This window comes from Littorina saxatilis, linkage group LG16 (assembly GCF_037325665.1).
Source record: "Littorina saxatilis isolate snail1 linkage group LG16, US_GU_Lsax_2.0, whole genome shotgun sequence".
Taxonomy (NCBI): Eukaryota; Metazoa; Mollusca; class Gastropoda; order Littorinimorpha; family Littorinidae; genus Littorina; species Littorina saxatilis.
In genome coordinates, this window is record NC_090260.1 from 28,002,941 (window position 1) to 28,017,813 (window position 14,873).

Consider the following 14,873-nt stretch of genomic DNA (forward strand, 5'->3'; position numbering starts at 1 on the left):
AGTATGTAAGAAATGTTAAGTCCTTTGTACTGGAAACTTGCATTCTCCCAGTAGGGTAATATATTGTACTACGTTGCAAGCCCCTGGAGCAAATTTTTGATTAGTGCTTTTGTGAACAAGAAACAATTGACAAGTGGCTCTATCCCATCTTCCCCCCTTTCCCCGTCGCGATATAACCTAACGACGTTAAACACCAAATGAAGAAAACGATGAGAGAAAGGGTTTTATGGTTTGAGCACCTAACAATAAATGCGCAGGCAGCCAGTCAGTCACGCAACGATCAATTTTGTCGGCTGCTATGGCTAATGTTTCCAGGTCTTGCTTTGTTCAACCATGCGCAGCAATTTGCACACATTTCGGAGCGTGAGAATAACTAATAACTAAGGTACGTGAGAATGTTAGAATAAATAATGATTACCCCATGAGCTTTTAACATACTGTGACTAATACACGAGTAAATATCCCTAGTGATTCCCTATTGCCTCGTAAGTTCAGTGGTAAGAGATCGCATGATCTGTGAAATGAATAGGTGGGCTACAATCAAGATTTAAAACTTTAAAAAGAAAGTCCCTTCCATTGTTTTTTTTTCTCGTCCAACACTGCTTCAACGAACAGGTAAACAGGTAAAGAAGGATTATTCCCTATATAAATAGAACGAGATCAGACTAGTAAGTGATGTTCCTCTTTCGGACAATGTTAACGTTGTATTGCTCGTGCACAGAGTGTTACCAACTAACAGAAACGACTTTTCCAACAAGTAGCTCACGTATGTGAAAGTACGAATATTTTTGTTTAGTAAGAGTTTGATCAAAGTGTTGTTGTTTTTGTAATGGAAAGGAAGATTAGATTGTCTATTGCAGAACTCTCTGAACGCAGATTTTTTTTCTTTGCCCCGCTTATGAACAGAAAGGAACAACATTATAATGTCCATACCCAAACTACTTGTAATAAACTGAACAAAAAAGTGTTGCACCCATTTTCGTGCCCCAACTAAAACATTCACTCCCGTGTCATTTTATGCAAACTTTATTTAAATGCCCTTCACTTGGCTACCGGGAACACATTGGATCGAAGTAAGTTTACCCCCCAAATCGACCTGACAATAACGTCAGGTACCAATTAAAAAATCGACACAAATTCAGAATAGTCGCAGCTTGGCAACTTTTACATACGAGAAGAAAGAAAAATTACTTATCTATCCAGGACAGATTGTTGTATTTTGCTTTCTTGCGTGTCTCTTGTAGGAAGAGGTGCCACCTCAATGGAGAGAAGGCATCATCATCAAGATTCCAAAGAAAGGGGATCTTCGAGACTGTGGAAACTACCGAGGGATCATGCTGCTGTCCGTGCCAGGGAAGGTTCTCAACCGAATCCTTTTGGATAGAATGAAGGAGGCAGTTGACACCAAGCTCAGGGATGAACAGGCGGGTTTCAGGAAGAACAGATCCTGTCCTGACCAGATTGCCAGTTTACGCATCATAGTGGAGCAGTCGCTGGAGTGGAAGTCTCCTCTATACATCAACTTCATTGATTATGAGAAAGCCTTCGACAGCGTGGACAGAGAGTCACTGTGGAAACTCATGCGGCACTACGTCATTCCAGAGAAATTCATCTCCCTCATCCGGGGCACCTACCAGGATATGAAGTGTAGAGTCGCACATGCTGGCCAGCTATCCGACAGTTTTGAGGTGAAAACGGGGGTACGACAAGGATGTATACTGTCACCATTCCTATTTCTTCTGGCTATCGACTGGATCATGAAGACCACAACAGCAGGCAGGAGAAATGGGATACAATGGACACTCTTCGATCAACTGGAAGACCTCGACTTTGCGGATGATCTTGCCCTCCTTTCCCACAACCATGCCCAAATGCAAGACAAGACTACTCACCTGGAGACAATATCAGCCGGTGTAGGACTCAAGATCAACAAGAGGAAAACCGAATTGATTAAGACCAACACCACAGCCGACAATCCGGTGATGATCAATGGGGAGCCCATCAAGGAAGTGGAGTCCTTTATTTACCTGGGGAGCATCATTGACGGACAAGGAGGCTCGGACAGGGACGTCAAAGCAAGGATTGGGAAAGCACGGGGAGCCTTTGTCATGCTAAAGAAGATCTGGAGTTCCAAGGAGATTAGCCAAAGGACGAAGCTTCGGATCTTCAATTCAAACGTCAAGTCTGTTCTTCTCTATGGGTGTGAGACATGGAGGACAACAGAGACCATGCTGGGAAAGATCCAAATCTTTGTCAACACCTGCTTGAGGCGCATCCTAAACATCAGATGGACGGACAGAATCCGAAATGAAGACCTTTGGCAGAGAGCTGACCAGAAACCAGCGGCGCAGCAAATTCTCCGGAGGAAATGGGGCTGGATAGGGCACACCCTGAGAAAGCCAGCATCCAGTATCACGAGGCAAGCCCTGAAGTGGAATCCACAAGGGAAAAGGAAGAGAGGCCGGCCGCGCAACAGCTGGAGACGAGACACTGAAGCAGAGATCAACAGGCAGGGGAAGACCTGGAGCCAGATCGAAAGGGCAGCCCAGGACCGTGTCGGATGGAGAATTGTCGTCGATGGCCTATGCTCCCCCGGGGGTTCATAATGGCCTAAGTAAGTAAGTAAGTGTCTCTTGTGTTATGTCATTTCTACTGATGCAGGTGGGAAACTCACGAGCAGTAGAAAACGAGAGGATTTTGCGTCCATTTTGATGGGTACCATGAAAAAAGCGCTATATTTCAGCAATGCCTAAATGGATTGATTTGAAAGTTGAAGTCTACATACGGGACCTACCCTGGGTGAAATGTCAGATCACTACATGCTTGTACTCAGATGTTATGCACTCTTCCGGAAAATGTTTTTAAACCCGCTACAGGTTAGTAAATTTACATCCTAATAAAACATGACTTTGCATGCATACAGACAAATGGTAGTTACAAGAACTGCCAAAGTTTCATTTGAGTATGACGACTGACAGACATTTGCAATCCTCCAAAAATATTTGATCGTGTTTACAGGACTAGGAAACGTAAACTAGTGATTGTATGTATATGAAACTTTGGCAGTATTTGTAACATTTATTTGTCTGTACGCATGCAAAGTCATGAGTTTATAGTTGGATGCAAACCTTTAAACTTATGACACGTTTTAAAACATTTCCAGAAGATTGCTTATCATCTCAAAAAATATATCTAACGATGCGAAATTTTACCGGACGTACGTCTCGTCTGTGGACTTAAGATCCTGAACGTTTTGAAGCAATCAAGTTACATGAGGACATGTCCACTTAAATAAAATCATGTTCTCATTACCCGATCAGATATCGCCTAGCTTAACAGATTTGTAATTGAATGTGCCCTGGCGTTTAGGGCGTGAGACAAAAATTAGGAGTCGGATAAAGAAGTCGCAACTGCATTTCTGTCAAACGGACCACGCCTACGCACCCACCCGTATGCGTTCCAGTTGACGCTCTGCATAAGTGTCAGTGACTCCTGTCGCCTCTGCTATGTAAACCTGTTCCGCGCGTGACACCCATACATTAACGAGGGGTCTTCTGGGGGTACCTCAAAGTCATCACAGCTTTATTCCGCTGGGTTGATTTTAACAAGGCGTTATTATTAGTTCTTCATGGTTTGGAATACACTATGTACAAACATTATCGATTATGACACTTCTTCACTGGGGTGTGTGTGTTGTATGTTTATCTCTTTCTCTATCTCTTTCTTTCTCTCTCCCTTTCTCTCTCTCTCTCTCTCTCTCTCTCTCTCTCTCTCTCTCTCTTTCTCTCTCTCTCACTCTTTCTCTCTCTCTCTCTCTTTCTCTCTCTCTCTCGCTCTCTCTATCTCTTTCTCTTTCTCTCTCTCTCTCTCTCTCTCTCTCTCTCTCTCTCTCTCTCTCTCTCTCTCTCTCTCTCTCTCTCTCTCTCTCTCTCTCTGCAGTTACTCCGTCTCCTTGATCTTGATCGGTGCGCAAGAATGCTACCTATTATGCGACCTGTCTATAAAGGGATTTTGCTGTATTTGATTGTTTTTTGTGTGTGTGTCTGAAACGCTGCGCAGCTGGGTTCATTGATTCTGTCAGGGGTGATATGCTATCCAAGTGTTGCGTTTTCACATTTTCAGGCCGTTCTCTATTTTTGTTTTCCTGTTAGGCACCTGCTTGGTGATCCCTGTACACTCGTGTGTCAGATCACTACATGCTTGTACTCAGATGTTATGCACTCTTCCGGAAAATGTTTTTTTCAGTAAACCCGCTGAACGCGGGAATACGTCACTGTTTAACGACGTGTAAATGGTGCAGAAAAAAGAGAAAGAGAGAGGAAAGGGATAGGGAGGGAAAACGGTTATCAGTATAACTCTGAAGACAACTTAGGGCGAGGCACGTAATCCCTTTCCTCTCTACATTGTGGTCGATAAAACCACAATTAGACTTCACTTACTCAGGTAAGCTCGTCATAATTATGTAATTTTATCTCCCACAATTCCGAGAGGAATGGGTCACGTGAGACTTTAAAGTCTGCAACATTTACACCCTAGCACTGTCGATGAATTGAAATACATATATAAACCTACCCCAATTCTTCATGACAGAACAGCCTGTCCAAAACTCCTCCCACTGTCCACTGGTTTGTTGTAAAAAGTTGTGAAGGTGTTAGCCCGACGCCAACCAACAGTCTTCAGAATGGTTGCCAGAGGAATTTTACTTGCAGCTTTACTAGATGCAGCGGAACGAGTTGAATGCGGCGTAAATATTGTCATGTCAATACCCGCTTTTTGTAATCCAATCTTTGTCCATCGACGGATAGTATCTCTCGACACCGCTTTGTGAGGGGCTGTCCAACTGATAAAGAGTCTCGTTTCCGTTCCTCTAAATGCACGAGTTCTTTTGACATATTGTTTCAAATAATGTACAACACAAATTGCCAAATCAGACGGAAAAGCACAAAATACCACTTCATTCTGATGTTTGTTTGGGCCAGAAGTTTTGAGCAAATCCCCAAACCTACATCGTACATCTTCCTTTGTCCAACTCATGTTACGCAAGTCCATCAACCAAATCGCCTGTCCCCTTTGACTAGAGACCAACAAGCACAACAGCACAGTTTTAAGCGTCAATTGCGCCAGCGATAAAAATTTTGCCGGTGAACATTCTTTTAAAAAATTTAGCACTAGATTAGCGTCCCAGGTCACACAAGTACGGGGCAAAGCTGGCCGTCTGTTGAAAGCTCCTTTCAAAAACTTCTTCACCAGTACGGATGACAACCCACTGAACAATTATCCTGAAGGGACAATGCGGAAACAGCGCTTCGTGCCATGTTCAAACTGCTGTATCCTTTGCCTTCTTGGAACAGTTTCGTTAAAAACCTTATCAACTCATGTGGAGAGGCACAAAAGGGATCTCTATCCCGTTCAAGGCAATGCTGAAGCCAGCGTTTGAAATATGACTCGTAGTTACGCTTCGTACCCTCTCTCCAGGCTGACATGATAATGTCTGTTGCTTCATCCTGAATTCCCTGTTTCTGGAGGGCTGTCCGGACAAGGAACATGCTACTAGTTGCATCTTCCATCGTCTCTGTTAGTCTGTCTGTCACTCCCCGCTCTTTCTCGGGTTGTGTGTGTGTGTGTGTGTGTGTGTGTGTGTGTGTGTGTGTGTGTGTTTGTGTGTGTGTGTGTTTGAGTGTGTGTGTGTGTGTGTCAGTGTGTGTGTGTGTGTGTGTGTGTGTGCTTGTGGACCTAACGATACTTCCTTGAAAAATAAAGTTTTCGAGTTCAAATTGTGTTATGTATGCATGGCTTCTAGTCGATGTGTTGCGGCACGTTATGGGGTCTGAGGTGTGTGGATGATAAATAATGAAATAGAGTTTATCAGTTTAACATCATCGGTGACAGCTGTGGCAGGTGGTGGGGTGTTAGTGTTCGAGAAGATAATTTAGGATGAGTTTGGAGAAGGTGCTTTTTCCACATGATTTTGTTTTTTACCACGAAGTACAAAAAAGTGTTCTCATATATACTCCATAACTTGAAGTGAGCATAGTAAACACGATGAATAATTGCCAGCAAATTAGCACCTTGTATCCCCCTTTGAGAGGATGGGGTGGTAGTGGAGGTGGAAGGGGGCGGAGACGGGGGGTGGGGGGGGGGGGGGGGGTCAGGGAAGAGAAGAAGGTGTCTTTTGACCGGTGTTAATTTCGATCCGTCGTGCCCAATAAAGCAGGTCACAGTAAAACGATTTCTTTTGTAATTGAAGCAACACTTACGCTGAGTGACATAGCCTTTACATGTAAGAGCGAATGTTTAGCAAGGAATCCTTTACAAGGCTTCTCCTTCATGTATGTAGGATGAGAAAAAAAATGTTTATTTCCATACTCCTCCTCCCTAACACCGACACAATCATCATCTTCCCTTCACTTTCATCAACGGGGATGGACGGTCGGACAAAGAGACAGACAGGCAGACACAAAGGTAGCGGTCGATAAAGAGGACACAGAAGGTGATATGCTCACCTAGGGCAACAAAAACCCAACTGGTCTGACATCAAGCAACCATTCATTTTAACATCAAACATTCTAATATGTTTGGTGGCTTCTTGTCAAACCATCTTTTTTGTCGATCCGAGAGGAGCATAATCTTCTTCTGTTTCATCTTTATCGACCGAAGGCCGAAAGTAAATGATTGCAATCGTTGTCCTCGGAAACACGAATCTAAAGCCGCGATAGTTCCACATATTAAATGAACAGGCCTGATGTCACGTTTCACTATATCACTTAAGGTGATTATGAAACGGTTAGTTACTACTAACCAACTAACCACACCACGATCCACTCTCGCAGTCATACAATTAAATAGAGACAACAAAAGTATAAGTTTCAGACGCCTGTTTATGTAAAAACTCGCCACCTCCCTCGAGACTTCACTCAAATATGTTCTTTTACGTTCACAAAACGTAAAAAACCCGTGGTCACTGACAAAATGCCAGTTAGAATATAGAAAATTATAGTAACACGCTGATCCCGTGTAAAGATAAGAAAATACGACTGTTCTGCTCCAAAAGTGCTAGTTCATGCAGGTGTCACACACCCCACGTCGTCACTACTCGAATATAATCACAGATAGCATAAATGACAACGGTGGTCAACGGGGTGCATAAGACATGGTGCACTTAGCTTTCTTTGGCCACTGGGTGGACGGCCTGTAATTAGTCTTTTTAGCCTCCACAACTGCTCCGTCGAATGAAGTGCTGGTTAGCGTGGTGACGAAGCAGGGAACTGTGGAGGCATCAGGCGCCGCACCCAGTCGCTGGTTAGCTGGTTAGCCGGTTCGCTGGTTAGCTGGTTAGCCGGTTCGCTGGTTAGCCGGTTTGCTGGTTATGTCCGGTCCCGGTTACCACGTCTGCAGCTAGCAGTGTCCCGCAAAAGGCAGCCGTACAGAAGATAGCAAGGCTGCAAACAGAAAGCATCAGTGCACTAAACATGTCAGCTACCCCTCACCCTCCACCTTTAAACATGTCATCTTTACATATCTCATCGAGCACGTGGGCCTGCACAAATGGACTTTTTACAACAACCAAAACAGCCGTTTTCCGTCCTTCTCTCCCTATCTGCAAAAAACATATACAGATTAGTATTTTAGCGTCACAGAGAGCAAATTATGCGCTAACCTGGAAAAAACAACAGAGAGTATTTCATTCCACAAACACAGACTCATCAACAGCGTTAAACAATGATTTATTACCTCAAAAAGCCTATGAATGTAGCACTCTCATGGAAGCAAAACCCGCTTCCTCCCTGGAATGGCCTCTGTTCGTCAACAGTGACACAACATCCAACCTCTTGCCGACTACTTTATGCGGTGAAACAGAGTGTTCCCCACACGGCGAAGAGAAATTGACGACTCGTCCTCAGCAAACATGTAACTGTGAGCAGGTGGTATCTCGTTGAAGTTCCAATAGAGCCCTATCTGTGCTAGCAGAAACGGCACGTAGATAGAAGAAAATATCTAGACGTGATGAAAACCATCAAACTCTATGGACGGAAAAACACCGATCCTTCTCCTCTTGTCGCTGAGTGTAAAGTGTCCAGTTATCGTGTCTCAGACAGACAACCTTGACAATAACACGTGACTAACCTTGTCACATATCAAGTTCAGCTATCCACAATTCTGCCTCGCAAGCAGAAACACCCCCGAAAAATCCGTGCGGCACAATATCCGTGCTCTGCGCTGTCAGCAAAACTCTGCCGTATAGCCCCGACTCACGCACAGGCGCTTTCTGTCGCAATTGACCAAGAGAAGGCACCCCACCGAGTGACACTTTCTTGGTCTATGTCACTAGATCGTGACACACCTCCCCTCTTCAAGACGAAACCTCGGTTTCGCTCCCAGTCATGTTCTCCTTTACAGCCCGAGAGAGAAAATCGGCTCCAACATTGTTGGCGCCCGGAATGACGCGTACCGTGAATTGGTACGGTTGGAGAATCAACGCCCAGCGCATAAGTCTGGCGTTTGCCAACCTTGCAACCTGAAGATATTGCAGAGGTTGATGGTCCGTCTCCAGACAGAAAGGTCGTCCGTACAGGTACGCTTCGAACTTCTGGATGCCCCAGACAATGGCGAGACACTCGCGTTCAACCGTTGCATATGCTGCCTCGGCCGAGGTCAGCTTACGGCTGGCGAAGCAAACAGGGTGCAAAAACCCCTCTGTCTCCTGAAGCAACACTGCCCCAAGTCCTTTCCCTGAAGCGTCTGTCCTCAGCACGAAGTCCTTGTTCAGGTCTGGTAGCCGGAGTATAGGCTGACTGGTGAGTCGCCTCTTCAAGGTGTTGAATGCGGAGCTGCATTCCTCAGTCCACACTACAACGGTCGGTTGTAGTTTCTTGGTAAGGTTGGTCAGTGGTAGTGCAATTTCGGCGAAGTGCGGGATGAAGCGTCTGTAGAAGCCGGCAAGGCCCAGGAAAGACCTGACTTCTTTCTTAGTGCGCAGTGGCTCCGCCTCCCGAATCTTCTAGATTTTGTCGTCCTCTGGAACGAGCAGTCCCTCGCCGACAACATGACCCAGGAAAGACAATTCCCGAAATCCCAAGTAGCACTTGGACGGTTTAGCTCCCAGATTTCCGTCCTTCAACCTTCCGAACACGTCGCGCAGGGCGTCGAGATGTTCAGTCCATGTCTCAGTCGCGATCAGCACATCGTCGATGAAACTGCTGATGTCCTCGCGCTTCAATGGTTCCAAAAGTTTCTTCATCATGCGAGTGAAGACGGCACCTGCATTCTGTAGTCCAAAAGGCATGACTGTCCACTGGAACTGGCCGAATGGAGTGGTGAATGCAGTCTTTGGGCGATCTTCCTCGGCAACCGGAATTTGCCAGTATCCCTTGGTGAGGTCTAGTTTGGAAAAGTACTTGGCCTTGGCCAAGTGACTGAAGAGGTAGTCCACATCAGGCATGGGTTCCGCGTCAAACGCCGTAATCTTGTTCAGCTTCCGGTAGTCGACACAGAACCTGACGCGTCCATCCTTCTTCTTCACAAGTACAATCGGAGAACTGTAGGGAGAGTTCGCTGGCTCGATGACGCCCAACTTCGTCATGTCGGCGATTTCCTTCCTGACCACCTCCTTCTGGGCATGAGGCATGGGATACTGCTTCGTCCTCACTGGCTGTTTCTCCAGCAAGTCGAAGGTAAACTCCTCTAGATGCGTCTGAAGTGGTATGTCTGTAAGGACCCGTGCTGCATCCTTCAGGATCTCTTGCAGGTCCGCCTGCTGGTCGTCCCCAAGATCAGGTGAGATGTGGACGTCCGTGTGATCCTCACTAGCCTCCAGCGGACAAACTGGTACACGTCCTCCTCCCTGTTCCTCCGTTGTCTCGTCCATCACGACGGCCACTGTCTCTGTCACTTTGTCCTTTTCCCCGTAGGCAGTCCTCTCTATGTAGGCGCGCAGCAGGTTGGCGTGGTACAGGCGTGCTTTCCCGTTCATGACGATCCTGTAGTCGTTCTGGCCCACCTTCGCTGTCACCTCAAAAGGTCCTTGCCACTGAAGTTGTAGCTTGTTGTGTTTGACAGGTAGAAGTAGCAACACCCGTTCTCCGATCTTGAAGCTGCGCGGCCGTGCCTTGCGGTCGAATCCCCGCGCATAACGCTGTGCTGCTCTTCCCAGGTTCTCTTGAGCCAGTTTGCAGGTCTCTTCAATCCTGTTCCTGAGTTCTACGATGTAGGTCGCTGTCGTCTGCACCTCCTCGTCAGCTTCTTCGTCCGTCCAAGCCTGACGCAGAATAGCCATGGGACCGCGTACCTGTCTGCCGTACAACAGCTCGAATGGGGAAAAACCCAAGCTCTCCTGAGGAACCTCGCGGTATGCAAAAAGCAGTGCTGGGATGTACCTGTCCCACGTGCGTGGTTTCTCCTGAGCTAGTTTCCTCAGCATGGTTTTCAGGGTACCATTGAACCTTTCCACCAGTCCGTTGCACTGAGCATGGTAAGGGGTGGTGAAGTGCTGCTCCAGTGATAGCAGTCGTGCTGCCTCCGCCATCACTCCTCCCGTGAACTGCGTGCCTCTGTCGGTGAGTACTTCTGATGGAATTCCCAGCCGGGACCACATGGTAACCAGTGCCTCAGCTACTCGCGTAGCTTCGATCGATTTCAGAGGGATCGCCTCTGGGTATCGAGTGGCGTAGTCCACCATGGTCAAAATGTATCTATTTCCGTCCTCAGACGCAGGCAAGATGGGCCCGATGATGTCAACTGCCACCCGACGAAAGGGTTCGTCGATGAGCGGCATCTTCTCTAAGGGGACCTTCCTCACCCTTCCTTTGGCAACCACCTTCTGGCACTTGTCGCATGACGCACAGAAACGTCGGACATCCGTACAGATGCCTGGCCAATAGAAGTGGCGCCACACACGGTCCGTGGTCTTTTTGGTGCCAAGATGACCTCCCAGAATCGAGTCGTGTGCCGTTGCCATGACACCCTCGCGAAACTCGCGAGGCACGACAACCTGTTTGAAAGCTCCTTCTTTGTTGCTAAACTCACGGTAGAGCAACTTCTTCTCCCTGAGGAACTTTGACTTCCCATGCTTCCCGCTCAGCTTCACCTTCCCCGACTTCGCGTGCTCACGAGGAGTCGCTAATGTCGGATCAGATGCCTGAGCCTTCGCGAGAAGCGCGGGGGTCACGTTCCCCAGGGCAGCTCGTGCGGCAGGTAGGGGTTTGAGAGGCTTATTCTCTCGCTCCGCCTGTGCCCGCGTGAGCACTGAAATGACGTCGGGAAACCGATAAACGGGAACCTCCCTGGTGACGCCGTCCACAAACTGGACACGGTTCCCAATGAGCAGGTCGCATGGAGGATCGTCCATGACGACGGCCACAATGGTCCCCGTGAACAACGGTGTTACGACCTTGATCACCGCCGTGTTCAAGTCGTAAGCGTGAGATGCCTCGGCCATTCTCACCCTGATGCTGTCTCCTGTGTAGGCCATAGCTGGAACTAGACTCGCCCGAACCACTATCATGTCTGCCCCGGTGTCCCGCAGACCTTCGCCCTTCACTCCGTTGACGTAGACGTTGCAGTGGGGCTGGAAATGTTTCCTGGAGCACAGAACGCAGAGAGCTCGTGACGTCCCTGAACTTCTCACTGCCCACAAAATGTACGCCCTTCTGGTCAGCCTGTCGCTTATGGCAGTCCTTCTTCACGTGGCCCCGCTTGTTACAGTAGAAACACTGGATGTCAGTTCTGGAACTTGATCCCTTGTGTCCCTGATCGTCCTTCCCGTCCTTGGGTCCTGAAGAACCTGAATTTCCTGATTTTCCCGGCCGTGAGCCTGAAGATTTGCCGGAGATCGCCTGGGCGTCCTCATGTACTCTGATCCAGTCGGCTGCCTCCTGAGTAGTCTTAGGCTGGTGCTCCTGCACGAAGGTCACCACCTCAGGTCGCAGGCTGGACATCAGCTGTTCCATAACAATGAGGTCGGCAAGGTCGTTGACGGTCCAGTTCTTCTCGGCCATCTCCACCCAGCGCCGCAGGTAAAGATTTAGACGTGCCACAAACTGATGACTCAGCTCGCCGCTCAGTCTCTTGCTGTTCTGCAGACGTCGTCGGTAGGCTTCAGCAGTCAGGTTGAAGCGCTGGAGTAACGCCTTCTTTAGTGCCTGATAGTCCCTCGCCTCGTCGTCATCCAAAGCGTTGTAGAGCTGCAATGCGCGTCCTTTTAAGCAAGTGCTGAGGCGGCTAGCCCACGTGGCCTCTTCCCACTTCTGGTCAGATGCAATACGCTCAAACCGGCGTAGAAAGTCGTCGAGCTCGTCTTTGTCATCGTCGAACGTCGGCAGTCTCGTACGGTCAGCAACAAACGTCGGCGCGCTAGCCTGAGTAGGTGTACCCTTCTCGGCCTGTAACCTAGCTAGCTCTAGCTGGTGCTCGCGTTCGGCCTGTTTGTCCTGTTTGTCACGTTCGGCCTGTCGTTCTCTTTCTTGTCTGTCAAGTTCGGCCTGTCGTTCCTGTCTCTCAAGTTCGTCTTTCTTTTCCTGTCTGTCTCGTTCTCTTTCTTGTCTGTCAAGTTCGTCTTTCTTTTCCTGTCTGTCTCGTTCTGCCTGTCGTTCCCTCTCTTGTCTGTCAAGTTCGTCTTTCTCTTTCTTGTCCTGTCTGTCACGTTCGGCCTGTCGTTCTTGTCTGTCAAGCTCTTCTTTCCTTGTCTGTCGCTCTATGTCTTCCCTAGGTTCCAGCTCCTTGCGTTTAAGGATACTACGCGCTCTAACGCGTGCGTCGCGCTCTGTCTGTTCCTCACTACCAGGAGTTTCAAAATTTAATCTCTTCGTAGGAGATCCCCCCGTAGCCATGGTTAGTTTAGCAAAGCTTTATCACAAAGGTAAGTCTAACGCAGCTAAAGCTAGAACACCCGGTGATGAAACAATGGATACAAAAATCCAGCAACCAGAAAATGCAGAAGAAAAATCCAAACGGTGTAGAACAAAACGTGTAGCCTACTTTATGGCTGCTTTTTGCGGTAAAACAAAGTGTTTCCCACAGCCGTGGCCTACTTTATCGGCTGCTTTTTGCGGTGAAACAGAGTGTTTCCCACAGCCTGGTAAGGACAGAAGTCCTCGGACCCTCCCCCCCCCCAAATTCCAACAAAGTCAAAATATGGAGAAAAATCCAAGTAAAACAAGACGATAGAAATGTAACCTGTTACTGAATGCGAAACAACAATGTAGAGAACACTGAGTAAAACGAATAACAAATCCGCTAACCCCGCTCAGCTCTCTGCAACGGAAAACTGTGAACGTACAACAACAAAGATTCACAAACAAAGGAAAGGGAAGTAATCACAGTTAGCGCATACAATAGCTCACAAATTACAATTTACATTTCCTGCAAGATGTGAATCGCTTAAGGTGTGGTATATGATCAAAACTATACAAAAAAGGGTAGCACCAAGCAGAAAATAAGTCGAGCACTGACGAGATTATCTGCTCTTAGTTATCCTTAATTGGTGGGTCTTTATCAGTTGGAAATTAACTGAGTAAATCCCGGCTTGGCCCCCATGTGTCACGTTTCACTATATCACTTAAGGTGATTATGAAACGGTTAGTTACTACTAACCAACTAACCACACCACGATCCACTCTCGCAGTCATACAATTAAATAGAGACAACAAAAGTATAAGTTTCAGACGCCTGTTTATGTAAAAACTCGCCACCTCCCTCGAGACTTCACTCAAATATGTTCTTTTACGTTCACAAAACGTAAAAAACCCGTGGTCACTGACAAAATGCCAGTTAGAATATAGAAAATTATAGTAACACGCTGATCCCGTGTAAAGATAAGAAAATACGACTGTTCTGCTCCAAAAGTGCTAGTTCATGCAGGTGTCACACACCCCACGTCGTCACTACTCGAATATAATCACAGATAGCATAAATGACAACGGTGGTCAACGGGGTGCATAAGACATGGTGCACTTAGCTTTCTTTGGCCACTGGGTGGACGGCCTGTAATTAGTCTTTTTAGCCTCCACAACTGCTCCGTCGAATGAAGTGCTGGTTAGCGTGGTGACGAAGCAGGGAACTGTGGAGGCATCAGGCGCCGCACCCAGTCGCTGGTTAGCTGGTTAGCCGGTTCGCTGGTTAGCTGGTTAGCCGGTTCGCTGGTTAGCCGGTTTGCTGGTTATGTCCGGTCCCGGTTACCACGTCTGCAGCTAGCAGTGTCCCGCAAAAGGCAGCCGTACAGAAGATACCAAGGCTGCAAACAGAAAGCATCGGTGCACTAAACATGTCAGCTACCCCTCACCCTCCACCTTTAAACATGTCATCTTTACATATCTCATCGAGCACGTGGGCCTGCACAAATGGACTTTTTACAACAACCAAAACAGCCGTTTTTCGTCCTTCTCTCCCTATCTGCAAAAACCATATACAGATTAGTATTTTAGCGTCACAGAGAGCAAATTATGCGCTAACCTGGAAAAAACAACAGAGAGTATTTCATTCCACAAACACAGACTCGTCCACAGCGTTAAACAATGATTTATTACCTCAAAAAGCCTATGAATGTAGCACTCTCATGGAAGCAAAACCCGCTTCCTCCCTGGAATGGCCTCTGTTCGTCAACAGTGACACAACATCCAACCTCTTGCCGACTACTTTATGCGGTGAAACAGAGTGTTCCCCACACGGCGAAGAGAAATTGACGACTCGTCCTCAGCAAACATGTAACTGTGAGCAGGTGGTATCTCGTTGAAGTTCCAATAGAGCCCTATCTGTGCTAGCAGAAACGGCACGTAGATAGAAGAAAATATCTAGACGTGATGAAAACCATCAAACTCTATGGACGAAAAAAACACCGATCCTTCTCCTCTTGCCGCTGAGTGTAAAGTGTCCAGTTATCG

At 47.4% G+C, this 14,873-nt stretch overlaps 1 long non-coding RNA gene across 1 annotated transcript; it reads right to left on the reverse strand.

Annotated features, from left to right (window-relative positions):
* Positions 1–7,004: 7,004 nt before the first annotated feature.
* Positions 7,005–7,855, reverse strand: LOC138950743 (uncharacterized). Its single transcript, XR_011450776.1, has 2 exons — positions 7,732–7,855; positions 7,005–7,439 (listed from the first exon to the last, which is right to left on the reverse strand). It is a non-coding gene; the product is annotated as an uncharacterized lncRNA (long non-coding RNA).
* Between the last annotated feature and the right edge of the window lie 7,018 nt (positions 7,856–14,873).